Genomic DNA, 27088 nt, shown 5'->3' with positions numbered 1-27088 from the left:
AAGTTTTTCTTTTTTTTTTTTTTTGGTGGTATTTTTCTTTTGTCCTGTCTACAAAATTGTACCCCCCTACTATTTCTCACAAATATATTATTTGAGAAGAATCCTACCTAATAAAAGACTGATATGCAAATTAAACATCACTTTGCTATATCCACAAGCCATGCCCATCAGCCACGCCCACCAGCCAATCAGAGCAAGTATGCAAATAAACCCAACCAAGATGGCTAGGGCCACTGAGAGCAGGAGGGAGGCTTGGGTTTCCCAGGCAACATAAGAAGTCAAGCTTTCTGCCTGCTCTTGCCAGCCTAGTCCTCCACTCAAGGCTACAAAGTTTCAATTATAGAAGGTACATAAGTCCCAATAGAAATGGCTGCCGGCCTTGGAGTGAGTAGGAGGCTTGGCTCCGTTCTAGGCTACAAAGTTTCAATTGTAGAAGATAAATAAATCCCAGATACCAGGGCCCCCGCTTGGGTTGCCAGGGGGCATGGCCGGCCTGAAAACCACCACAGGCCCCTCACCCAGGCCACCCCATACCCCCACCCTGATCAGGGACACCCTTCAGGGCAAACCAGCTGGCCCCCACCTGTGTAGCAGGCTAACTAATAAAAGAGTAATATGCAGGTTGACCATCACTCCAACACAATATGGCTGCCCCCATGTGGTCAAAGATCCTGCCCCTATGTGGACACAAGATGGCCAGCAGGAGAGGGCAGTTTGGGGGGACCAGGCCTGCAAGGGAAGGCAGTTGTGGGCATCAGGCAAGCAGGGGAGGGCAGTTGGGAGGAACCAGGCCTACAAGGGAGGGCAGTTGAGAGGGACCAGGCCTGGAAGAGAGGGCAGTTGGGGCCTATATTGTCTTCAGGGGAGGCAGTTATGGGTGACCAGGTTGGCAGAGGAGGGAAGTTGGGGGCAAACAGGCTGGCAGGGGAGCAGTTAGACATCAATCAGGCTGGCATGGGAGTGGTTTGGGGGTGATCAGGCTGGCAAGCAGAAGCGGTTGGGGCAATCAGGAAGGCAGGCAGGCAAATAGTTTGGAGCCAGCAGTCCTGGATTGTGAGAGGGCAGTTGGACATCCTTCGAGGGGTCCCAGATTAGAGAAGGTGCAGACTGGGCTGAGGGATACCCTCTCATCCCTGTGCATGAATTTTGTGTACTGGGCCTCTAGTTTATAATAATAATTTTGTGGACATATGTCATGTCCCTTTTAACTTCAAATAGTTTCAATTTCACAAGGTCACATTCTAAACAAATTATACTTGGTATATAAGATGTTATCATCATCTTTAAGTAATCAGTGTATTATTTCAATTAGTTGTTTTCACATTTCTAATTAAGTGTAACCTTTTCAGAATAGGAAGTTATTAATGAGACATTTTTAAATCTTATTAAACTCAAATTAGCTTGCAAAAAATCAATTTCAAGGTCACAGTAATATGCCAATAAAAATGCAAGATACTTTTAGTTTTCCTTATTATCAGCATCCCTATTTTATTACAAAGCATTGGATAATGAGTTTTAAGAAAATTTCAGCTTTACTTTTATCATTCTCACTATAACTTACCTCAAATCACAGTAGTTATACAATTGATGACCTCCACCCCCTAAAAAAAATAATAATAAGAAGTTAGCACTGCCAGTATGGAATAAACTAACGATGGTTATTTTAAATTCACCTTAAGTAACTATCCTACATATCAGATTTATGGACATATTTTCAGGACTTCTGGGTTATAGGTTTAAACTCTGAATATACATTAAAACATTTTGGATAGTCTGTATTACCTTGCCTTGCCATTTTTGGTAGGAGAGACCAAAGTTTTTGCTTCATGCTATTTTCCCTTTGCCTAATATTCTCACTACTCTGTCATGTATGTTATTGTTTTCACTGTAGTTAATTCATGACATTAAACCATTGACCACCTTCTTCTTCTTCTTCTTCTTCTTCTTCTTCTTCTTCTTCTTCTTCTTCTTCTTCTTCTTCTCCTCCTCCTCCTCCTCCTCCTCCTCCTCCTCCTCCTTCTTTCTTTGGTCTTCCTCTCTTTTTCTGCTTTCTCTACTCTTAAATGAGCATTTTATATGATTTTAGTTCCTCTACTCAATTAGCATATCAATTACACATTGAGTGCATATTGGCTCATCTAAATCTGTGTTCTAATAAAGCAGCCAAATCAAATGTGTGTGTTTATGTGCATATGTTAATCAGTCCATCTGCTTAGCTGTCATTTTGAGCAGCCGAGGCATGTCTCATCTTGATTAGTTTCTCTTGCACCTTTAATTTGATCAGTCCTTCACCTATTGACTCTAAAGCATATACATTCTTGTGGTGTTTGTGTATGTGTTTGCTTGTTGGAGTGTTTACTTGTCTATTTGTTTTGTTTGTTTGTTTGTTTTTAGGTTTAAACTATATATAGCCTTTTATTCTTCGCTCACCAGCAGCCTGTAAATCTGAAAATTTTAGTGCTGTAAATCCACTTCTCTTTCAAATTGCCTATTTGTCTTAGATCCTTGGTGGTGGATATACACTTATGCTGGCACCATCTTAGTATCTTAGCAGACATCTCTGAGCCCCTCCCTGGTAAGGGAGGAACCTGTGGCTAACTCACCCCCTCATGGACAAGCAAATACTAAGACCATGTCACCCAATTCTATGGAAGGAAGGTAAGAAAGGAGGGAGGGAGCGAGGGAGGGAGGGAAACATTTAACTCAAAATATATAGAGATAGTTGCTACCACTATCTCATTAGCACCATAATAGTGAGTAAGCATAAATGCCTTAGGAAATGGGTCAAAAAGAGCACCATTAAGAAAATTATGGTATATTTTAAAAAATGAAAAACATATATTTACATCATTGTAAGAACACTAGCTCTATTCACCAAAAGAAATATGGGGGAGCTACCAGTTACAAAACTTTAAGGAATCAATACATTGCAGTTCTGGCCAGCATAGTCATACCTCCTTCCATGTTGGGTAAGATCCTTGGCACAGGAATTAGGAGGACAGTGATGGAAATTAGAATAACATTGTATGTTAATTTCCCCCCCAAAAAGGGTAAAATAAACTTTTCTTAAACATTTCAGCTGATGAATGGGGAGTTCAGTTTTTGCTGCTTTGCCTTCAGTATATTTATGGATAATTTATGTAACCTCAATGGATTGATAGTTCATATTACTTAGATCAAGGAAAACAGACTTTCACAAAATTGGACATAGATCTTTCTTGAGTGTTACATGGTCCTGTTTCTGTGCCCTCAGAGGTTGCTCATGGAAATCCTGATTCTTCTGGAAAAACCACAGCACTAAGGTCATCATAACTCGGGGTGTAAAGTAGCAGACCTTGATTGGTTTTAAGTGAATATATATAAAACCCCAGAAAAACTGTGTAGGGGCAAATATGTTCGATTTTTTAAATTATTATGTTACAAGTACTGACGAGCATTCTGGGAGCTTGATTTTAAAAATTTCTTCCCATGGGACCTTCTCAGCCATTACTGTAGAAAAGGCAACGACTTGCCACTAATCAGAGTTTACAGAGACCCTTAATTAGTGCTCCTGGTCAAAGGGGAACAGAGACAAACATTTGTTAGGCTGAGGCTCATTAGCTACACCCTTTTAGAAACTTCGTAGATCTGACTCAGCAAATCTGAGTTAGCTCTATCGAAGTGGAGGCTGATAACCATCACTGGGTTCCGAAGTCTCCTCAGGGCCAGTTCCCTGGCTCCATAGACATTCTGTGCGATGTTGGTGTTCATGGCCCGGTTTTTTACTCCCCTCTGTAGAGATGACTTCGTCAGACATTAATTTTAGGGTCCTGTTTCTCTGACTTAGCCATGTGGCTGTCTTTGCTTAAAGGGATAATTGCAAATGTGGTGCCATGGAAGCTTGAAAGCTTTTTCACAGGTCCATCTGCTGTTCCAGAACTTTTCCAAGTCTAAGAGGTTTTGTCCATTACCTCTATTTTCCCAGATGGCAGCCAACCTAGAAGTAGCTATGCGAGTGATCCTACATATGACTGAAAAATGTTACCCAGCCAACCCTAGGTAAATTGTCTATCTGTAGCTCTGTGAGCTAAACAAAGGGATATCATTTTAAGCCACTGAGACCAGAGGTTTCTTTTGTTTCATCATGTTCAAAAATTACCTCTCAATTGTAATGTTGACCACTGTGCATGCAGACTATCCCTAGTTAACCTAAAGTGGGAGACATTGAGAATTATGGAGATTGTGGAGATTGCAGTATTTTATACTACTCTCTGCTTTTCGGGTTTTCCTTAGAAAGCTGTATTTATATCCGTACTTCAGTGACATACCCCTCCACCTGAAGTATATTCATAGCCTTCCATTTAACAGTATTTGATTATATGTATGTGTGTGTGTGTGTCAGAATAAGAGAGAAAGAATAAAAAGATTATAAATATAACCAATGAAATTTATAGAAAATTAGGCCGATAACAGAATTTCAGGGGCAATTAACCTTAGATTCATTTATAATATCAACACCCAGGAAAATTTCATTATTGTTCATTTTATGCCTATTTTATGAAAGAATGAATATAGATAAATTAAGGACAAGCTTTATTTTTATTAATCTTTGTTTTAAAATGCTTATTAATTTAGGACCATGTATTAAGTGGCTACCATGTCTTAGGCATTATAGGAGATACTGCATTCAAATGAAATTGTATATATAATTTTATAACAGAGTTTGTTTATCATGATTTCATTTTATGCCTATATTATTTCAAGTTGTCAATATTATGTATGCATGAATATATCATGGCTTATTTAACCAAATATTAACTATGGGCCATTTATTTATATATTATTTATTTATATACTCAATTCGCTTAAATAAAAAATAGAAAGATGCCTATACATTAAGCTATTAATCTGTTTTGGTAGAACCTTAAAGGTAGGTCAAAGGTAGTTCCTTTATTCCTGGTAGTTCTAACCAGGATGATCACTGTCCTTATTAGATCTCAGGGGCATGAGTTAGTTCAGTGGGCTTGCTCAAAGCAACCAGGATTGATTTTAAGCTGAAATAGCTGGAAAGCATTTGGAGGCAATGTAGTCAAGAATGGTACCCAGACAAAAGGGACCAAACACCAGTTCTTAACATGAGAACCTTAAGGGAGTGAAGCTGGTGTTAAAACGAAGAGTGTTGCACTAAATATTCCATGCAGGCATTTAGTGACCTTTTCTTTCTCTACATTAATCAGAATCAGGCTTCAAACATGCACATACTCACCAGTAAGTCCTCCCTTTTCCCTATGAATTCTGTGTAAAATTCAATGAGGCTGCTTTCCATTTCTGTCTTGGAGACTGTTTAGTTGATAGATTTAATCTGAGGTTGTGGTGACTGTTTTAGCATTAATACTCACACGGAGACTCCTGGGTACGATTTTAATCTTGAACTAAGGGAGTTGGTACTTATGGCATTTTCTGTCTAAGGGAAGCAGATTCAAAATATATCACCCATGAAATATCTACTGGCACTTAAGACTAGTTTTCCTACATGATGCAGAATGTTTTGATTGACATTATAGTCAATTTAATCCCAAAATATCTGTCAGCTGTTTAATGTTTCTGCTCATTCATGTAACCATTTCCCTGTGGCATTTAAAGCAAATAGTGTCCATAAGCATTTAGGTCTTTATAATCACTGAGAAGATTGCAATTGGATTTTGGTAACCAGTGGTTAACTAAAGCTATTGCAGATAGTTTAAGATATACTTTGCTTATGCTGGGACATTAAAATTCCCCATTTCTTCTGTATTTTCACTTACCATGGACTGAAGAAAAAGCTAGTGGCATATTTCTGATACTTTACCCTTGTTGACATTACAAATTCTGCTGACAGTTTGACAGTAATCCTCTTTAGCATGAATGATTCAAGGAATTGCTTGGAACTGTAATAAATTGCAGCAGAAAGTTTAAACTACAACATTCACCTAAAATCTTTGTTTTTCCAGATGAGCAGGCACACTTTAGAAATGAAAATTAATGTGCTAGAGCCCGAGGGGAAAAAAAATAAAAGGTAAGGAGAGCCCATAATATTTTGAAAAAGAACAAGGACAGCCATGCGAATTAACAAGGTAGAGATTTATAGTGAAACATTAAACTTGGCAGGTAAATAGACTACCTGGAATCTACGATGGTCAAAGGCAGCAATGGTAGGAACCAATTCAAGACTGAAGGTCTCCGTAACTGAATTATTGAATCTAAATCAATTCTGAAAATACCAACGCTTCAAACTGTGAAATTACTTTTCAAAAGTTATTAGTGGCAAGTTTCTCTGTGCTAAAATTTAAACATAACTTCCAGAGAAAGAAAATGAAGAATTTGTCTCAAGCTTAATCCCTGGCCTAAGACCGATCTGTAAGTCATAATAGTATTAAGGACCATTGAAACTAAACACAGATAATATGTTGTAATGTTCCAAAATATTGCAGAGTAGTAAAAACTATTAAACTGTACTTGATTACATTTCATTGAATTGGCAATATACAACAACCAGTACAATTCCACTGAATTAAATTGGAGAACCTAAGACTAATTTCCAAACTCAGTCTATTGGGAATCTCAGAAATCCCACTATCACCATATTTATTATATCACTGCAGTTGGGTGATTTTACATATCAACTTGGCTGGGCAAAAGGATATCCTAATTAGCTCCTAAACATTATTGAGGTGTGTCTGGGAGGGTGTTTCAGAGGAAATTAGAGATTAGAATTTGAATCAGTGAACAGAGTAAAGAACATAGTCCTTAATGGGGGGAGGAGAGGAGAAGGGGCAATGGGAGAGAAGGTCACATATGTAATACCTTAATCAATAAAGAAGAAAAAGAAAAGAACATAGTTCTTAGCTATGTGAGTGGGCATCATCCAATCCACTGAGGGACTCAATAGAATAACAGGGAGGGAAGGGGTGAATTGGTTCCTTCTGCTTGAGCTGAGAACCCATCTTCTCCTCTCCTCAGTCAGCACTCCTGGTCCTCGGCCCTCAGAATTGCTGGAACTATACTAGCTCTCTGGTTCTCTAGCTTACAGACCACAGGTTGTTGCATTTATCCTCTGTAAAGGCATTAGTCCACTCCTCATAATAAATCTTTCCTACATAGCTATGCAATCTATTGGTTTGATTCTCTGGAGAACACTGACTAATAATCCTATATAAAAACAGAGGAATGTGTTAATTATCCATTATGCCCTGAGGCATAATATCTGACCCACATAACGACCCAATCATGGATCAGCAGGAGGGTGGGGCAGCAAGCTACAAGCAGAGGGCAGAGAGGTACAAGGGACAGGGCAGCAAGCAAGCTGGATGTGGAGAGCTACAGGAGGAGGCATGGCAGCAAGCTATGAATAGCAGAGAGCAAGCAGAGGTGGCAGGCGGGTGGCTAGCTGAGGCAAGCTGCAGCAAGCTACTCACGTGATTCCTGCACAGTGCTACTAGCATAATATAATCACTTATTGCATAATATGATGCACAATGATCACCCTAAGTGACAATTTCTTGTTTCTTTTTGTTGTTGTTAATCTTCACCCAAGAATACTTTTTCCCCCATAGATTTTTAGAGAGAGTGGAAGGGAAGGGGAGAGACAGAAAGAGAAACAATAATGTGAGAGAGACACATGGATAGGTTGCCTCACATACTCATCCAGATCAGGATTCTTGGTTTTCTATACATACAATATTTATTTAAAAATAAATTCATGAGATTGAAAATAATCCATTTATTGAAATTGATCTGATATAAAGAAATAATAAATTTATCAAACTGTGTGTGTGTTTGTGTGAGAGAGACTTTACCTGATTTACATCTGTAACATCTGATTATTTTCAATGAGCAGAAAAAGAAATTCCTTTTCAATGTGCAATCTACAAAACCAATCTCTGTCTTGTTTTTCTATAGACTATAAATGTGTTCATAGACTAATCAAACAATGTGCAACTGAAGCCTTCAACAAGCTCAGAAATTTAAAATAAATTCACATACTTTTAAAAATTTAATTGTATTAAGAAATCAGTCTCTATGTATCTAGTATAGTAATATATGGATATGCTAAGTAGCAAGGTGGTATGATTCACTTTATTTATATGATTGAAAAAAAGGTATTTCCAGCAAACATATTTCCAATATTATTTTAATAAAAAAAATCAATGTTAAGTGCCAAGTACATTTTAAACTGTGAATAGAGATATTACTTATGTTATTAACCATGAAAATAAATCCTCCCAAAATAATTCTTTGTATATTTTTTAAGGTCATAGGCAAAATAATAACTAATCCCTGAAGCAAAAGAAAAATCAGAAATATATATATATATAATAACTTTATTTATTTTGTATATATTTATATATGTTTTCTATAAAGTTTGTGAAATAATATGTTATATATCTAAGCATATTTCTATAATGTACATTTTTAAAAGATCTACATGTTTTAGAATGGGTAATATAAATAAAAAATTTTAAATTATTTTAGAGAGGGAGAGAGAAACAATGACTTGTTTTTCCACCCAGTTTTGCATTCATTGATTAATTCTTGTATGTGCCCTGACCAGTATCAAATCAACAACCTTAGCATATCTGAATGACACTCTAAATGGCAAAGGCAAGATATATATAATTTTTAACAATGTAATCAGTCTGTTGAAAGCAAAAACATAAAATCTAGTTCAAAAGCATTTTATAAGATTATTAAATTTAATGAGTAGCTATCAAAAACAAAGAATGCTATGCCAAAAATGTAACAGTAAAAAATGCATTTTAAAATATCTTGACATGAAATTCTAAAACAATATGGGGACCAAGATACATTCTAAAGGCCTGAATACTATGAAATTTGATAGCCCCTCCAAATAGAATTATGCTAAAAAATAGCCTTTCTATTTAATTTTGTTTATAATTTTTTACAGTGGTAAAAAATGTAAAATACCAACAGAAAAATTCTACTCAGTGTTATCTTTTTAAAAAGAGGTGAATCTGGCCCAGTTCTATTCCAAAATCCTGTTTCCTAGCTGCTACTCTGGGAAAAAACCTTCATCTTCTAAAGCCCATTTTTCTCAGCTCATAAAAAAAGAGTACAGATAGTAACATATTCTTTGTAGAGCTTTATAAAGTTAATTAATGTATATAAGGTATTTATTGCATGGCAGCATTAAATTAACTAATTGTACCTATTGCTAACCTTTGCACACATGTATCCCACATTTTATTTCAGAGATAAAATGCAACAGTTTTTAATTATTCAGAATTCTGGACTAATGAAACATGTTCTTTCTGTTAGAGTCTATCTCATTATAAATAAGTTGAAAGACAGTTGAATCATGATAGTAAATTTTCTAGTGGCTCATCAATTAATCAGCAAATTAATCAATCCAAAAAATTACTTTAGTGTAAATTGAAAACAAGAACTGAACTCAATCTGTGCTAGTGACTATATAATATCAGGAGTTCTACCAGGAATTTAATTTCTATACCACAGTTTGTGCATACTTTTGTAGTTTGTAGCAATAGTTTGTGATATCAAATTTGTTCATATCAACATGATGACAGCATTATCCAGGTAAAACAATATTAATATATATATATATATATATATATATATATATATATATATAATGCTTAATATATATTGCCTATATAGAATACTTAATATGTACCAGGTCCTATTCTAAATTCTTCACTCAGGTCAACTACTATGCTTTTCCCCATAATTCAATGAGCTATGTATTAGGTGTATCAGTTAATAATGCGGATTTTTTTTTCAATAGATGGAGTTACACATATGTTGATATATATACAATCTGATATGTATGCTATTTTGTTGTATTTACAACAAGCTTCAAAGCTTCATGTCAAATTTTCTGAAGGTGTTAACATCATAGATATTTTTATGCTTAAACATGTCAAATTTCATGACAATGAAAGAGCATTTGCAGGAAGTTTTAATTCATTATTTTGAAGAAAAGTGCTGCTGAGAGTTATCGTATACTTCAGGAAACTTATGGTGAACATACTCCATCTCAAGATACTTGTGAATGCTGGTTTAAACGCTTAAGAAGTGATTATTTTGATGTGGAAGACAAAGAATGTCAATGGTCAATTTGAACCACACTTTGATCATAAAATGGCCAGGAGACTCAGCAATGTAATTTTGCTTCATAGTAACATACCATCACACACTTCAAGACAGATGAAAAGATCTTGCCTGGGAAGCTTTAACCCACTCACCCTATTCACCACACCTTGCTCCTTAAGATGACCACTTGTTCCGATCAATGGCACATGCACTTTCTGAGCAGCATTTCAAAACTATTGGGGTGGGGGGTGTGATCAGGTGTGGGGTGGCCAGAGGAAGGCATTGTGGTCCTATTGTGGTAGTGCTGGCTGATCTGGAGTGGGGTTGGTGGTGGTGGTGGTGGGGGGGCAGCAGGCATGGGGCACAGCCAGGCCAGCCCCCAGGCAGGCCCTACTGCTCTGCATGCCTGCCTCTGGAGTCCTCAAGTCCCTTCAACACCCCAGCCATCCAGGGCCACCTGAGACTCAGGTGACCAGGGCCGGCTGAGGATTGTGCTGCTGGCAGTGGCAGCAGCACAGGTGTGATGGGGGCATCTCCTTCCCCTGATCACCAGGTTGTCTCCCAACTCTGATGGCTTCTGGACTATGAGATGGGGCAGGCTGGTCTGAGGGACCCTCCCCTCCAGTGCCTGAATTTTCATGCACCAGGCCTCTAGCATATAGATAATGAATATGTCATTTTGAGCAATAATAATAGTAATGCTATTAGTGATGTAAACATTAAGAATGCCCATCATTTGAGAGAATATGATGGACTTTGAAGGATTATGTGAGAGATAAGTAGGCAGAGAAAGATAAATACAGTATGATCTCGCTTATAAATGCATTCAGTAAACTAAAAAACAAGTTAATAGAAAAAGAGATCAGACTTGGGCTTACCAGAGACAGAGGATCAGGGTGAGGTAGGCGAAAGGTACAAACTTCTCATTATAAGACAAATAAGTGCCAGGGATGTAACACACAACATGATGACTATAGTTAACGCTGCTACATCATCTACAGGGAAGTTGTTTGAAGAGTTCATCTTGAGAGGTCTCATACAAGGAGGTTTTTACTCCCCCCCCCCCCCCTTATTTGATCTATAGGAGAAGATAAATGCTAGCTGAACTTCATGTGGTCCTCATTTCACAGTATATGTAAATCCAAAAGCCAACCTGTGTGCCTTAGACTTATCCAGTGATGCACGCCAATCAGTTCTGAATGAAAATGGGAGAAAAAGAAGGAGCCAAGTCCCCATAGAGACACATACAGTCTCACACCAGGGGCTGTAATCTTAACCTTACATGTATTGCCTCCCGCAGAAGCCAAATGCTAACTCCTCAAAGCCGCCTTACAGGGGTTATTCTCCACCTTCTCCTCTTCTTCCTTTTTTTTTTTTTTTCCTTTCAATTTATTTTAATCCCTCAGGCCTCAATTAAAGTGACCTCTACTAGGTTGGCATTCAAGTATTCTTATTTAATTAAATGTTAACTGGAAAAGCAGACAGAGCTATAAAATTAAATAGAATCATTAATGAATATATTTGAAAAGTAATTTAATAACTCTGCTCTTTTACTAGTAAACTATACATGATAATGTCCTTAATTCCCTATATGTTTTATTAGGGAACAAAACCTAACAAACAGGGAAGTTGAATGAGGGTTTTACACCAAATACTCCAGTGCAATTTTGTGATGATGAGAAAATCATTTGCATTTATCCTGTTTTTATTTCCCTAACTACTATGCCTCAAAGCCATTTTTAGTAATATATAGTTATATATATATATATATATTAGGCATAATTAAATTATGTGTTGTGTGTCCTAACATTTAAATTTATACTACAGCTTACTGCCACATAATGAGTGTGTTTTTAGTGTTATAAGTACTGGTTTAAATATTCACTGTGCCATTTATTAGCTGTGTGATCCTGTATGAATTTCAGCCTCTCTGAGCTTCAATTTCCTAAACTCTAATATTCAGATAATATGTGTTAAATGTATGGAATTATTGAATACAGTGTATAGGAAAGTGCGTTGTAAACTGGCTTATAATAATGTCCTGAAGCCCATGCTGGGAATTGTCTAATGAGTTATACGTATTTCATAATAAGTAATATTTTATTATGAGGTAACCTTTAATTACAAGTCACAAAACTCCATGTGTCGGTATGTTGTCCAGTATTATACACTCAGAGGATGTGTCTTGTGAACGGGATCAGAAGAATAAGAGGAATAGTCTGCATGCTGTGACTCAGTTTTGTCCCGTGCATCAGAAGGGTGCCAATTGGATTCCTGCCCCAATGGCAGGTCTGACCCCAGTGGGGTGTGGAGTGGAGGCAGCCGATAGAAGTTTATCTCTCACTGATACTTCTCCTTCTCTGTCCCTCTTTCTGAAATAAATAAAAATGTTGAAAATATGAGTAATATATGTATTATTAATATTGATAACCAATATGAGCTAAATACCTTGCAAGAAATTGCACTTATTTTTCTTTAAAAAGTGATCCTCTTGTCCTATCTGGTTTGGCTCAGTGGAGAGAGCATCAGCCTGAGGACTAAAGGATCCCAGGTTCTAGTCCGGTCAAGGCCACTTGCCCTGGTTGCAGGCTCATTCCCAGTAGGGAGTATGCAGGAAGCAGCCAATCAGTGATGTTACTCTCTCTCTCTCTCCCTTTCCCTTCTTCTCTGAAATCGATAAAAATATATATTTTTTAAAAAGTAATCCTCTTAAAATTATAATCCCAAAAAATCTAAACATTTAATTCGGAAGTAGTTTATAAAGATAGTTGTAAGATATACACTGAACCCAAATATTGAAAATAACACCTGGATGAGAGTTAATGAATTTATAAAATCAACAGGAAATTTATCATAAAATCAAAAAATATTATATGTTTTATATACAAGCAAGGTTCAAGACATCTTATAATATATTCTTCTTATAATTTCCACTACAAATATACAACTTAAATATATGTTGTCTATCCAATTGTTTTTTGGAAAGCCTTCAATACACTACAATATTTTTGTTCAATGTTTATATTTTTATTGTAACACGTGATAATAATAATAAGGCATCAGTAGGAAAACTAGTGTTAAGAAGACCCAGAGCCGTGGAGAAAATGGCGGGGCATCCCTGGGCACAGTGATCGAATCTGTGCTGTAGCGATGCTTGTATGGTAAATCTGCAGAAGAAATTATTGCCACAATATTTATATCTCTATTTCTCTGTATCTAATTTAACAACTCATTTAACAGGCAGGTGAGTAGTTGGGAGCCAGCAGTTTTGGATTGTGATAGGGGTCTCCAATCATTATATATATATATATATATATATATATTTACACACATACACACACACACACACACACACACACACACACACACACAGATAAGAGTGGTGTGGTAAGAACTGTGACTTAGGAAAAGGCCATATTCAAGAGTTTAATTTTATTATGAAGACAATTAAAAATGCCTGGAAGATTTTAACCATCATCTAGTTCTTATGATCAGTAAGCATTGAATAAAAGATTAATTTTTGAGTAGATTATTATATTTTAAATGCTCTTCCATAGCTACAAATTATCCCACTTATCTAGTACAGTGATATGTTGTTATTAAATAAGACCTGTGTGTTGGATATATTTGCTATAGGCATACATGTAGTAAATATGGTTATCTGTATAAAGTCAAGAGGTCTAGCTGCTGTTACTAACTCAACTTTGTATAACTAGCTTTATAAAGACAGTGAAGGCATGAAATGAGTCATTAAATGTGCTGTTTGATTGGATTCTTTGTCCTAGTGACTTAGAGTTGTGAGAAGTGGATATTTTGTTCCCTCCATGTATACATCATGATAACAATCCTTGAAGAATTAACTGTACATGCTGTTTTTGCTCTGTAAAACACAGGTACTTTTTCATTATATTTACTTATTTTCTCTGACTCGGAAATTTCATTATCACTTGCAATGCAACCTTAAAGTATCTATTGATATATAACCTTTCTGAGGCTTTTCTAAAGAGGTTAGTAACATTTTTAACAGTTGTTTAAAACGTGGTGTTTTGCACTATTATTGTTATTAAGTATGGGTAAAAAGATGTCATGACTAATTAAAAATAGATAATTGATTTTCTATCATGAATCACATTACAGGGGATTTGATTAGTTATTGTAAATCTATTATCACTTTGCATTTACAAAGTAGAGTGCTTTGTTACTTGCCAGCCTTTTACTTTAGCTAATAAGGTGATTGATTGTATGACCAGGCAAGACATTTGAATGACGGCATATAACTGCAATCCAGAACTTAAAGCACTAAAGTCCATTAATGTATCAAAAGATTTAATTGTTTACATCTTACCAAGTTTACTTCTCTATTCAATGCCTTTAACAAGTTCAAAGTATGGAAATATTATAGATATTTGCTGAAAGATAGCAGAGATTTTAGCAATAAACTTAACCAATAAATTATTTCTAAATCTTTAAAAAATGAAAGAAGGAAACACATTATTGCATTTCACAGGAGGATTAAACTACACGTTAGTTAAAATCAGAATAGTTTAAATAGTCTTATTTTTCTACAGGCATATATTATATGCAATTTTCTGTGTAGTCAAAAGATCTAGTTACTGTTTCTTATTTCACCTATTCAATATAAATAGCTAATAAAGGAAATAGAGGTATGTGAGGAAACATTTAATGAGTTGTTTGATGGGATTTTTCTTCCTGGTTACTTAGAATTGTGAGAAAGAAAATTCTGTAGTTTTCATGCCACATACAGTGTTGATTTAGCACATAGTATTTTTTTTTAACATATTTTATTGATTTTTTACAGAGAGGAAAGGAGAGGGATAGAGAGTTAGAAACATCCATGAAAGAGAAACATGGATCAACTGCCTCCTGCACACCCCCTACTGGGGATGTACCCACAACCAAGGTACATGCCCTTGACCGGAATCGAACTTGGGACCCTTCAGTCCCCAGGCTGAGGCTCTATTCACTGAGCCAAACCAGCGAGGGCTAGCATGTAGTATTTTTTAAAAAATTATCTTTATTGCTTGAAAGTAATACAGACATCCCCCTTTTTTCCCATTGACCCCTTCTAGCCCACCTCCACCCCAGGCCATCACCACCCTATTGTCTGTGTCCATGGGTTTTGCATATATGCATAAAAGTTCTTTGGTTAATCTCTTCCCACCTACCTACCAACCCACCCCCATCTTCCCACTGAGATTTTTAAATTTCCTTATATTTGAAGATGGGACATAGCTTTGACTATGATAAGTTAGCAATGAAAGATCAATAATGTAGCTGCTAATAGTTCAATTTTTGCTTTTTTGTGATAAAATGATACATATTTAAACTCTTTGCATGCCCCCAAACCCAGCAATATAAAGGATTTCATTAGCCTACAACATATAAAAACACAATTCTAAATTAAAAAAAAGTTGCAAAATATTGACTAAAATTAATGTCTTAAAATGACATCAAGTGAAAGCAGTTTTGTCTTCTTTTATACAGTAACATTATAGTTTTGAAATTGAAAAAGAAAGATGTGGGGAAGAAAAGGCAGCAGGGAACTCAGTACTTATGCAGTGACAGAGACCGTGCTTAGCAGGCCCTGCACTTGGGTCAGGGCTTGGGATTGTCATCCTGATATCCTAATGAGATCTGGACTAGGTGCCCAGATGCTTATTTTACATTGGGTCCCACAAAGTATGTGCTAGTCATGTACTGTGTTTGCTGAGTCAGATTTTCTCTCCAGCTACAGGAGGCCTCTGGAGGTGGGGTAGACCCCTATAAGTAGCCAGAGATACATCTCACTCTAGTATGTAAACAATTTTACTTGGATTAATATATTGTAAATGAGTTAAACATACCATGATATTTTTTCATGATATTAAGCTGTATACCTTCTTGATCTTCCCGGCCTCTATATGCAGAGAGAAATAAAAAAATATATATGAAAAATTATATAACTTGTATTTAAATGATTTTTGAAATGATTATGATTCAAATGAAGATCCTTCATCTAAACTTCTCTGTTAGAAATTATGTCTGCTTGATATTTTAAAAAATTTTGTTTAATCACAAATTCAATAATGAGCATCTTGGATAACAAATACTAGGTGAAGTTATATGTCTATAATTCATATGTCTGGAGAAAGAGTGTGGTTTATTGAGCTACTTAACAATCTAAATGTTATTAAACTGGGAAAACTATGGGCTCAAATGGATTCATCATTTTAATACAGTTATAGTTTTAAAAGGAGTAAAAATAATCTCTCTCAATTTGCAAATTTGATTTGTTTAGAAAGAATAAATATTTGAACGTTATTTTATACCTCTTGAGAATCAGAATTGCTCTATTGTAGTACCAATATTATTAGTGTCTCTGATTTGTGCAAATTTTCTATATAAAAATAGATTCAAACATGTTTATAAACAGGTACAAAATAATTATATTGATACATCCCAATGAATTTTCAGTAAATGAACGCACATAGAGAGAAAAGGAGTATTACAATTTACACAGAGAACTTCTTTTGTCTCCTTGCAGTCATTAACCCCAAGAAAGCATAACCTCTGTCCTCACTTCTAATAGCATAGATCCAGTAGCTTGACACATGTAATTGAAAGCATATGACTGGATTCCATCATTCAATAATTTATTTATGATAATTCATCTGAGTTTCAGTATTCGCAATAGTTCATCCCATTTTTGTTGCTCAAGAGTATTCCATTGTGTGAATATAAAATTTGCTTATCCATAATATTTTAGATAAACAATTTAGTCCTCCCACTTAGGATTGATATTCATTGATTTGTGTACACTCTCCTCCCACATTAATGAACAAATTAAAGATCATTTAAACTGCACTTGAAGTGGAGATAATTGCCTGGAGATATCTATCATAGCAAGCTTATTTTCATGTAGGATGGGTTCTTTTTTCATTATTTTAAGACCAGAATTGTCAGAACAACATAGTACTTTAATAATTATCTAGATTTTTTTAGTGCAATATCTAAAATACTTATTTATATAATAAGGATTTTGGAACTTTCCACAATTTATGTCTATTAGTGTAAAACTGGACACCATTTATTACTTTTTCTACCACCATCTGTTGATGTATTTATATACATTTTGAAAAAAAGTATGAGGGTAAATATTATTATGATCAGACACTTTGCTCTAGGTATTTTTTATCTGATTTATTTTAGCATTACTTTTTTATGTAAACAAATTATTGTCCCGAGGTTGAGATACAGCTCTCTGTACTTCTACAATAATTAGTATATTGACAGTTATTCAGAAAAATCCATATTTTTTTGCAAGGATCCAATTGTGTTCCTCACTTACGTATTTAGTAATACATGAAAATGATGTGCTGTTTAGCCTCAAGTATTTTCTTTCACTAATTCTTTTACAAATAAATGAAAAAAATACACAAATAGCATAATGAGCAATAATTTCATTTCTTGAATAATTGCTATTTCTTAAACCAATATTTTATATTTTTATTACATATCCAAAAACATATTTAGAGATTTTAGGTTGAAATAAATCATGGCAATTTTACTCAAGATTCCCTACTTCCCACTTTGTGTGATTTCTATTGGGGTTCTGAATGATTAATTATGTCAACCATTTATTACTTTACATTATTCAAAAAATAATTTCTGAAATCATACTCTGTGACAGTCTTCAATCTATACACTAGAGATACAAAGATCTTCCAAAGGATTTATTCATTAATGTAATCAACATTTATTGGAAGTTTAAAAAATAGTAATAGGCTGTATCAGTAATGGTTCAACAGAACAGTAGAGATTTATAAATAATCAGACATTTACTATGTGGATTCAACCTTACTCAACTGTGGGAGCTGGTTAAAAGGTTTATGTCAGGCTTTGTTTTTGAGCAGGGTGTCAGGAACAGAAATCAGATGCAAATGGGGAAGGGAACACAAACTGGAACCCACAAGGCTGTTCTGGAAAGTATAGGAACAACTTAAAAATGTTAATGTAATGTCACCATTAAGCCTCATATTTTGAGGACCCGGCTATCCTGCATGTCAGGAGGCATGGGAGGGGTGGGGGTGGAGGGTCAAAGAGAGGAGGAACAATTCCTTACTAGCTCTTGGCTCAGGATTCAGAGAAGGTTAAGATGAAGCTCTGGTAGGAGTTGGAGGAGCTATGGGTGCATCCAGCTGCTCCCCTGTGCTGAGAAGAGCTGGCAGATAGGTGGCAGGAATTATGCTTTTTGCTCTACATTTACCCTCTGTGAGAACCACACCAGAGTCACGGCATAGTCAAGGTAACAGAGTGTGAAAGGCCTTGTTAATAGTACACCGGAATGGCCAAGGCCACTCTGAACATGGGAATCTTAATCAGAATGTTCAAAGCTAAGATAACATGAGCAGGTGCAGGTGCAAGGCCACAGCAATCTCATGGTATAGTTCACACGTGTGCCCATCTATAACCCAAATGATTGATGTCATTGTTGGCAACTAGCCTCTTTTATCTAGTGGTATAATACCTTATTGACCAGCCAGTGTGCTGTGCAGAAGAGTGTACTGGAGAAAAGGCAGGCTCAGAGGATATAGCTGCTGGTGTTTTGAGAGGAGTGCAGAAAAAGGCTTAAGAGAGGGGAGAGAGCAGAGTGGCAAGAGCAGAGAAATCAGGTGCTGCTACTATGTGAGACAGTGAGTCTAGGCGCAGCGTGCGGCTGCTCAGATGCTGCTTTGTGGGAAATATGTATTTTGTTAACCAAGTGGTGTGCAGCTGCCTGTATGAAACTGCTGCGAAGGACTGTTTTGTCTGATGGTTATATGGCCACTAGCTTCTATAATAAAGACTTGTTCTTATACACCCACAACTTCTTATGGTTTCTCTGTCTACCACCAATGTCCAAGAAGGTCCAGTCCTAGCAGAGAGGCTTGGACCCAGCAGTTGGTGTAGCGAGCAGGGTTGGAGAAGAAGCCTGCCCCCATCCATAGTTGGTGTAATTGAGCAGAATTCAGAATATATGGACTCAGGATACAGTGCTTGAGCTGTGCTCTGACACCCTCCATGTGTAAAAAGATGGCTGCAGCTTCAATCATAGCTAAAATGTTTCTTACAGCCTGTGCTGACCCAAAACTATGAAAGAAAGTTGGTTCTGGGCAATTTGTTCTAGCTTTGCTAGTTTGACATAGTGAAACAACTGGGAATACATTTTATTATGAGCTTTTATTGTGATGATAAGTCATATATGGTATCAGGTCTCATAGAATTTAATATGATTGGGGGTACCTTTAGCAAATAATGCGATGCTTAACTACATTCAAGACAATCATAGCTCTGAAAGCATGGGACCGATTTAACTGGTCTCTCTTACAATTAATGTCTTCAATGACAGACTGTCCATATCTCCTTCCTTCTCGAAGTTTCAACTCATTGCATCCTCAGAATAAATTATAGTGGTATATATTTAATAGATCCTATTTTCCCATCTATCGGATTACAGTTACTTTATTATGTTGATATACATTCTTGAATTGGTTTCCACTTGCATGATATACTGTATAAGTTGTTTTCTGTTTTCCATGCAGTACAATCTGAAAAGAAAGAAAAGGTAAGTATATGTTTTGAGTCAGCCACAGATATCACAAACCTTAAATGTGTTTGTGTTTGTAAATTTATTTCCACTTGCAAAATTGGCAAAAGTGTAACAGAAACAGGATAGTGGTGCAGGATAAGTAACTTAGCATTTTTTGTAATGTGGCATTTTTGTACAGACTGCATTTTCATTTTAATTTACACTGTGGTTTTTCAAATGGTGTCAGAAATTAGTCACAACAATAATTTTTTTCAGACGACTCTGTGAGAAGTACTGTATTACAAGACATGCGGATGAGTAAAAATATAAATCTCTGCACTTAAATATTTTAATTATTTTTGCTCTCCTGTAAAAGATAAATACTAGTGTGTGCGTGTCCACACTTCCATACTTATGCCCATATATATGTCATATCTGTTGTTAGTGTTATAAGACAGGAGTTTAGTTTCATTTTTTTACATGTAAAAATCCATTTTCTCCAGTACCATTTACAAGTGACAGTATCTTTTTTTTAAAGTGAGTAGTCCTGACACCCTTGTTAAATATCAGTTGGTCATGTAAGCTTGAGTATGTTCCTGGACTCTTGATCACGTTCCTTTGGTCTATGTGACTGTGTATGTGCCATCACCATATTGTTTTATTTGTAATTTTTTGTAATACCAGTTTGAAATATAGAAATGTGAGCCCCTTTCTTTGTTCTTTTCAGAATTTATTTGGCTATTTAGGATCTTTTGGTTCCAAATGAATTTTAGGATTTTTTTTTCTATTTTTGTACAAATGGCAATGGGGTCTTGATATGGGTTGCATTGAATATACAGATGGGTTTGGGAAATTTGAACATGTTAACAATGTTAGTTATTCCATTCCATGAACATAAAATATATTTTTATTTATTAGTGTTGTCTTCAAATTTCTTCCATCAATGTCTTACAGTTCTTAATATAAAGATATATCATATCCTTAGCTAAATTTATTACTAAGTATTTTATTCTTTTGTTGCTATTGTAAATGAAAATTTTAAAATTTCTTTTTAAATACTTTTTTCTTAGTGTATCAAATTGCTACTTGTTTCTCTATATTGATTTTCTATTCTGTAACTTTATGGAATTTGTAGAGTAGGTTTAATAGGTCTTCGGTGAAGGCTTTAGGATTTTCTACATAGTTGTACACATAAGGTTTTTAAAAATGTTTATTGTTTAAAGTATTACATATAGTAGTACATATATCTCTTTTTCCCCCCATTGACCTTCCCCCAGCCTCCCCTACCCCCTGTTGCAAGCCCTCATCCCACCCTCTCAGTGCTTGTGTCTATTGGTGTGCTTATATGCATGCATACAAGTCTTTTGATTGATCCCTTTCCCCACTCCCCAACACTCCCCAACCTTCCCCCTGTCATTTGAAAGTCTTTTTGATGTTTATTGCCATTGTATCTATCTTTTTGTTCATCAGGTTATAATGTTCTTTATTTTCCATAAATGAGTGCGATCATATGGTATTTTTCTTTCACTGGCTGGCTTATTTCACTTAACATAATGCTCTCCAGGTTCATCAATGCTGCTGTAAATGGTAAGAATTCCTTCTTTTTTTATAGCAGCATAGTATTCCATTGTTTAGATGTACCGTAGTTTTCTATTCATCTGCTGATGGGCATTTAGGCTGTTTCCAAATCTTAGCTATTGTAAATTGTGCTGCTATGAACATATGGGTGCATATATCCTTTCTGATTGGTGTTTCTGGTTTCTTGAGATATATTCCTAGAAGTGGGATTACTAGGTCAAATGGGAGTTCCATTTTTAATTTTTTGAGGAAACTCCTTACTGTTCTCCACAGTGGCTGCACCAGTCTGCATTCCCACCAGCAGTGCAGGAGGGTTCCTTTTTCTCCACATCCTTGCCAGCACTTGTTTGTTGATTTGTTGATGATAGCCATCCTGACAGGTGTGAGATGGTACTGCATTGACGTTTTGATTTGCATCTCTTGGATAATTAGTGACTTTAAGCACAAGGGTTTGGGTCAATGAAGAAAGCCAGTTGGATTTGTCAATATATATATATGCACATTTTATCTTGCACAAAACCTGCCGTGTTTTTATTGCTGTTGTTGTTGCTGCTGCTGGTGATAGTGATATTTAATTATTACCTAAGTTGTTGTTTTTTTATTTCAGAGAAATATATTTTTCTTCCATAAGACTACGCCAATTTTAGGCAAACTGTTGAATTTTCTAGGATGCAGTGCTATTATTATTCTTTTTGTGTGTCATGGATTTATCACCTCATTGGTTGATTTTTACTTTAAACATATAAAATTATATATCTTTTTAATTTTTTTCAATTATAGTTTATAGTCAATAATATTATAACTATTTACTTTGAATTATTAATTCCATTTTTGTCAATTTTAAAGGACTTAGTATATTAACTGACCAGATTATAAAAATAATCATGATAATCTGGGGGAGATAATACATCAACCGAAGGATTTGTATACATGCATATAAGTACAACCAATGGACATAAAACTCTGGGGAGGGAGGGGATGTGTGGGAGGGAGGAAGGGGGGCAAAAAAAAATCAATAAAATATGTAAAAATAAATTTAAATAAATAAATAAATAAATAAATAAATAAATAAATAAATAACCATGGTAAATACCTTAGACTTCATTCTTCTAATAAGCCTATTGGTCTGCTACCAGCATCTCTACCTTGTACACGATGGGTGGTCTTTCTCCTCCCCCAGCTCCTGGAGAAGAGAACTTGAAGGATCACAAGAAGTTGTTAGCTTCATTGAAGCACTTTCCAGCAATATAGATCTCATGGATCAGATCTTTCGAACAGATGATGCCTTATTTACCAAGAGAACAAGCCATCAATGAGTTATATGTCAGGGCAATTAGGTTTTTTTTGTTTGTTTGTTTTGTTTTGTTTTTATTTTGCTATAACCACGCTTTTAGGTCAATTCATGTTCTGACCTCAGGTTTGGGTTACACACCCCCCACTCCCCCCAATGCAATAAATGGTCCCACAACCCTCAGCATGTTCAGGGAAGCCTTGTTGAGCTTCACAAAGGGCCGTTGAAGACTTGGCAAAGGCTAAGAAGCTGCAGCACCTTCTGTGGGTTCATCCCATTGATACCTCCCATCCGTTTCAAATGCCAGTCTGGGTTAAGCAGGGACACAGAAGTTGCCAGCTCTTCATGCCTTCTTAGCCATTCGAATCTCCACTCTGTTCATCTGCCTGTATTCCCTGTGACAGTGCTTAGGTTTTTCATAGATGAGCTTCCTTCTTGCCTTTCAGAGCATCTTTTCAGCAAACGACTTTCTCAGGCGCTAGGACTTCAGCTCTGAGAAATACCTTCACTTTTTCTTGAGGGTTTCTGGCATGGCAGGAACCTTCTTCCTCTTCTCTCCTGCACCCTCCATGGTTCCAGCTGGAGAAGAGACTTATTATTCTTAAATATCCTGTGTCCATACTATGCTTCTCTTTCAAAGTTATATTAATCTTGGCATCCTATTTCCAAGTAAGTGTGAATCAACTAATTCATTTCTGAAATTTTAGGAGATGGTTGTAAGATCACTCTATTCTTAAAATATGGCTCAGCATTTTTTAACAAAGAAAAATATCAAGTGATAAAGGACTTTATTGCCTCATCCTATGCTATATACTTCTGATAAATATATTCTTTGCTAATTTACTATGATTTAAAACAAGAACAAGCAAAAATGCCATTATTGAATCTAATTTTCTACCACCAATTGCAATTTAAATTACAAATTAAAAATGGACCCAAATATTTTAAAGATAAAGTAAGAGCTTGTGATTGGCCTTTGGTAATATCTCAAATGAACCTCTCTTCAAAAGTATTTATGATGACTCTTATATTAAAGCGCCAATTAATATTAACAAATCACAAAGTACTAACATTGATGACAGAAAAATATTTGCTAGTAAACCTTTTTTTAATGATTTTCTATAAGAAGAAAGAAATAACCTTTGACTTTTCAGATGATGCTTTTTTTTTTAGCTCATTCTGGAATCAGTGATTTAAAAAATGTATTTATTGATTTTATTTGAAATTAAAAAGACAAAGACAGTAGAGATTAAAGAAGAGGCATTTCACTAACAAAAATATACACAGTATAACCATTTAATTCCTAGTATGTAGAAGTCACTTTCTGAGGGATTAGCAATACAGTCATCAATGACGAAATGCCCTGATAATAATGCCCATATAATAATCAATGTACACACTTATGCACATAGTTACTCCCTGATGGGAGCAAAGCATTAGTCTATTCACCCAGGTATATGCCTGGACAGAACTTCAGTTCTGTAAAAATTAAGTTGTTACTGATTTATAAAGCCAACAATTACATGTATGTGAAGTTTTGCTATGCTTATTGCCTCTAAACATATAATGTTTCAAATACTATTTTTATTTAAAATATGTTTTAGATTAACTTTGATATAAAATTGGAACACATTCTAATTGTCATGATTGCCCATTCTGCTGAAAGTGGTTAAATTGCCTTATTTTTTTCAATCACATAAAATAGAAAAAACATATTTCTTCTAAAATGGAATACATTTTTTTCCAAGCACAATTTTGAAGAGTGGACTTTCAGGATCCAGAGAGCACATAATAATATTATTTATTATATCCTTAGGGCCATATAAATACAGGGCAAGAGAGAACTAATTATGCCAAAGAAAGGCTGTTTCCTATGAGCCTGACACAATAACGGGGCATGTGATTTCTTCCTGAAAGTATTCAGAAGCCAAGAGGTCTAGAAGGAACCATTTTTATTAAAATACTTTACGGAACTAGAGTATTGTAGATAGGAAAGAGAGAGAAACTCGAGAATAAATTTTGAATATTTCAATTTAATGTGTGCTTTACCTGCTAAAGGTAGTATTTCTAAGTACCTATTTTCTTTACCAATATATAGCAAAAGTATTGTTATATATTGCTAGAAAACAACTGAAGAAATTGTAATAGGACATAAAAACGGGTATAGTTAAGAGTAAACAAACAAAACAACAATAAAAACTCACAGTGTTTTAAAGAAAAGCCAATTTAGTTTATATCATATCCTATAAATCAAGAGAATTTAAAATCCTTCAGTATAAAGCCAGTTAATCTCAATATATCCAGTTACATTTTTAGCTTTTTTCTTGAAGCAATAATGTATACAATGCAATTGTGAGGAAGACTAGAATCAAGCTCTAGCATTTAAAGTTAAAATCTGTGTTTGTGAGAACATTTATGCTTTTTTCCTCATGTTCAAAATGAGAATAAAATATTATTTGTATACATGTTTTTTAGAATGATATAAAATACTGAATTTGATAACTATTATGGAGTGCAATATAATTCCTCCCATTTAAGAACTCAATGAATGCTTTTGCAGTATATAATTATTGCCTTTGTGTGGATAAGCTCTGGTTTGTCAGTCAACGCTATTAAATATATACTTTTAAAATAAATATAGAATAAATATTCCCACTTATATTACTCTTTCTCACATCTTTTCTGTTAAATATGTTAGAAATATTAATTTCCAGGAAAGTATATAGACAGATAAGTAAAAAATTTAAAATCTATGCAGGAATGTGCATAATATTGTGTTTCTAGTACTATGATCTAATTAAAGTTTTTAAATTTATATTTTTTGAATTTTCTTGGTAGATTATTAATTTGGCTTGTTAACTTCCTTTAAAATTTCTCTTCCTTGTAACAGACATTATAGGATATGTCTAAATATCATTATTCTGTGTTATCCAAATGACGGCAAACAGCTGAACATCAGCATTAAGTATAAGTTAGACATTAGAATAAAGTTCTGGACCAAATATTAATTTCAAACAATATTAACAGTAACGTTTCAAAGTGTGTATATATACAAACTACAGGAGAGAATACATAAGAAAGGCTCTTGTAAAAGCAAAGTAACAAGATGTTATCACCACTTTTTTACAAGTATTACCTCACTACATATATTGCTCATAAGACATACTTTTTATAATAGTTTTAAAGTAGGATCTTTATATTAGGCAAAATTAAAAATAATTTAGAAGTAGGTAAATTTTTTTTAATGTTTGTGTTAATTTGAGAGAGAGGGGAGAGGGGAGATAGACACCATCTATGAGAGAGAAATATTATCCACTGCCTCCCATATGCCCTGCACTGGGGATCAAGCCTTCAACCCTGGGCATGTGCCCTCACCTGTAAAGGAACCAGTTATCTCTTGTTTCATGGGTCAACCACTGAGCCACACCAGGTGGGCAGTAGGTAGAATTTTAATAAAAAGCAGGGACTTTCCATTGTTTGAAATGATAAGTTTAAAAAAGAAATGTGTTCATTGCTGCATTATTCAGAGAGACCTAGGCATAGAAAAGACTGAAGTTCCCCTAAGCAGTTGGTTGAATAATGAAGATGTGGGACATATATACAATGAAGTACTATCCAGCTGTAATAAAAGATGAAACCCTGCAATTTACAACAACACAGATGGATCTTGAGAATAAAATCTAAGTGAAATAAGACAGAAAAAGTCAAATTCCATAGGAATTCACTCATGTGGGATATGAAACTGAGAGCAAGAAATGATCATACAAGAAAAACAAACAAAAACTCATAGACACAGACAAAAATATGGCGGGTACCAGAGGGAAGGGGGGTGGGTTAATAAAAGGTAAATGGGGTCAATATATTGGGACGCAAGGAGATGTGTCCTTGGGTGGTGGGAACACATGCAATATACAGATCTTGTATCATAAAATTTATTAACCAATGTCATATCAGTAAATTTAATAAAAATAGATAAGGGATTGGGAGAAGAAAATATAGTATATGGTATTTTCTAATGCCTGGAGCTGAGGAGGGCTGTGATGAATATCTTTAGCTCTATAGCCATTTCTGACAACCAAAATTTTTAAAATTTTTAATGTAGGAGAATGCAAGAAAAATCTATCTAATGTATGTCTAATAATGTGGGCTTGTTATTGCACCAAAACCAAATATGTGTAGTAATTAAACTTACAATGAAATCATAAACCTAAATAATTTTCTTTCTAGATTCAAGTTTAATTCAGTGAACACATACTAAAAAGTACTGCATATGGTATTTAGGAGATAGAAATAAAATTAGAGTAAAATATATCCTCTTTTCTCAAGAATCTAGTTGAAGTGACTGGCAAGCCAATGCATGAATACAATGCATATTCTAGATAGGATGGTACTGCGAAGGAGCTCAGTCTTGATCAAGATTATCATCACTGAAAAGATAGAGATTACATATAATTTGCATATATGATAAAGGTTAAGATGGATATGTGAATCCAACATGCAAATTGATCAAAAAATAAAAAATATATAAGTAACAATGGCAATTTAAATAATTTAATATTAAT

General features: G+C 35.1%; 1 pseudogene; it reads right to left on the bottom strand.

The window, feature by feature from the left end:
• Positions 1-3600: 3600 nt before the first annotated feature.
• Positions 3601-23100, bottom strand: LOC118732222 (annotated as a pseudogene).
• Between the last annotated feature and the right edge of the window lie 3988 nt (positions 23101-27088).

The sequence above is a fragment of the Pipistrellus kuhlii genome, unplaced genomic scaffold, assembly GCF_014108245.1.
Source record: "Pipistrellus kuhlii isolate mPipKuh1 unplaced genomic scaffold, mPipKuh1.p scaffold_m20_p_36, whole genome shotgun sequence".
In the NCBI taxonomy this organism is placed as follows: Eukaryota; Metazoa; Chordata; class Mammalia; order Chiroptera; family Vespertilionidae; genus Pipistrellus; species Pipistrellus kuhlii.
Note: the sequence above shows the minus strand (reverse complement) of the source record. Positions and strands in the feature narration are given on the sequence as shown.